This window comes from Capsicum annuum, chromosome 3, assembly GCF_002878395.1.
Source record: "Capsicum annuum cultivar UCD-10X-F1 chromosome 3, UCD10Xv1.1, whole genome shotgun sequence".
NCBI lineage: Eukaryota > Viridiplantae > Streptophyta > Magnoliopsida > Solanales > Solanaceae > Capsicum > Capsicum annuum.
Window position 1 is genome coordinate 217,040,679 of NC_061113.1, and position 2,292 is coordinate 217,042,970.

A 2,292-nucleotide genomic window follows, 5' to 3' on the forward strand; every position below is an offset into this window, starting at 1 on the left:
GTCATGGTTATGGTTCATTGAACATTCTTATGGGATACAATGGAATCCCCCAAGTAAACATGTCAGTAAGCATTCTTGTGGGGTAATAATATAATCCCCCAAGAAAACATAATGGAACACTTGTGGGGTACAAGGGAATCCCCCAATCTAACTTGGTAAATGGGTACACTGGAATCCCTTAATCTCTTAAGGTTTGGCTAAGGACAATACTTGTATGTTATAGTCGGTATAATGATACCACTATTGATAGCATTGGTTAATGATCACTACTAAAAAAAGGGCATTTCGCGACGCTCCATTTTCGTTGCTATCATATGAAAATTTGTTGCTAAATAGAATTAGCGATAGAATATCAACGGAAATGCTTCTGTTGCTATATTGCTCGTTGCTAGCCTCATAACGACGAAAAAATAATTTTCATCGCAAAATTTGTGACCCCTTAGCGACGATATATTTTGGTTGTTGATATTAACGACGTATTTATCCATTGCTATAGTGTTGCTATTTCCAAAATTTATTTTTGGCGTGGCTAAATTTACGACAGAATATTTTGTCACTAATCCATTGCAACATAATTTGATTGCTTTAGTAGCTATATTTAGCGACCAAAGTAGACATATTTAGCAACCAAATCTGTCCATTGCTAGAGTTTTTTAGTAGCTACGACTAAATTTAGTCACTAATTTATTGTCGCTAATAACTATATTTACAAATCATCAGACACTCAAAAAACTTAATTCTTGAAAATCTTCAAATGCAAATTTAGTACAAAAAAAGGCAACAATTCTTTCATTGTTGTGATGCAGATACCAAAATTCAGGTAAAAAGTTACGTCACTTTTACAAATGGACGTTAATACGCCTACTCTTTAGCTTCAAAGTAAGCTCAAGGAGAGAAAGAACGTGCTTGAGGGTAGCCAAGCTGCTGCTCCGTCTCCCAATTCAACTTCGAAGCAACTCTTTCATGGAAAGAAACATATTCCTCCAGTTTCTCGATAAGCTCTGTTGTTGTTGGCGCAGATACGATAACTTGGAGAGCATTGAGATTGATGAAGCCTTCCTCCACAGCTTTTTCAATAAATGACAATAATGAATTGTAATATCCATTTACATTCAGCAATTCTACCGTCTTATCGTGGATGCCAAGCTGTGCCCACGTAATTACTTCAAGTAGCTCCTCAAGTATGCCATAACCACCTGAATGCAATGAAAATTTTATTTTCTGTTAGAATTCTGACTATGTAATTCCAAGTAAATGCCAAACTACACTTGATAAAGCCAAATGGAAAAAGAACATCACTTTCCTTCTTTTGGCAACTTCGTAATTTTAACTTTTCACGTGGTAATGCTCAAGATAACAAGATTAAGAGACACTTTGACATATTTTATATACTTATAGTTTAAGAATAAAAATATACTACTAAGCTAAAAAGACTATTTGAACTCACAAAAAAAATAGACAAGAGATATAGTGAATCTATGCATAAAATAGCAAACTAAAAGCACCTGATGTCCTTTTTCTATTTGCCTTTGGGAATTTGAGTGCAAAAGAGTGAAAATTGTACTAGTAGTGAGTGCTTATACCAACCCGGTAAACTAATAAAAGCATCAGATTGCCTAGCCATTTCTATTTTTCTTTGATGCATATCTGCAACTGCCGTCACTTCTCCTACTGTTTCACCAGTCAACTCTCTAGGCATGAGTGTCTTGGGAATAACTCCAATAACATGCCTACCACCATCATGAACTGCTTATGAAACCAAACCCATTAAGCCTATGCTACCTTCTCCATAAACCAAATCAATGTTTCTTGAGATCAATTCTTTGCCTAGCTCAATAGCAGCATCTTGATAACTACTTTTCTTCCCTTGACTACTCCCACAAAACACATAAATTCTCTTGAATTTTGACACCATAGCATCAAATTCTCTAGGTAAGCTCATCTTTAAATTCACGAGCAATTTGAAGGTGAGTGAGCGTGCAAATTTTAATACCTTTTCTCTACGAATCAATGAGTTGGAGTTCAAAGCACAAAGGTATTCATCAACGGACCTAACCCACCTACACAAAAGAAGAAACTGATAACTTTTTCTCTTCATGGATAACATACTACTACTAAATTAGTCACTAGACAATTTAATACAAGGTGTGAAGGGATACAAGTGATACTCAGAATAGTCATGACCAAAAACCATTTATGTGATGAGAGGAACGTATATTACCAGAGGCTTTTTGCCATTATCCCTTCAATATGTCCCAAGTGTCCCCCATGCTGTGTAGTAGCTAGCACGAC

At 35.8% G+C, this 2,292-nt stretch overlaps 1 pseudogene; it reads right to left on the bottom strand.

Moving 5' to 3' along the window:
• Positions 1 to 885: 885 nt before the first annotated feature.
• LOC107865095 lies at positions 886 to 1,942 on the bottom strand (annotated as a pseudogene).
• Between the last annotated feature and the right edge of the window lie 350 nt (positions 1,943 to 2,292).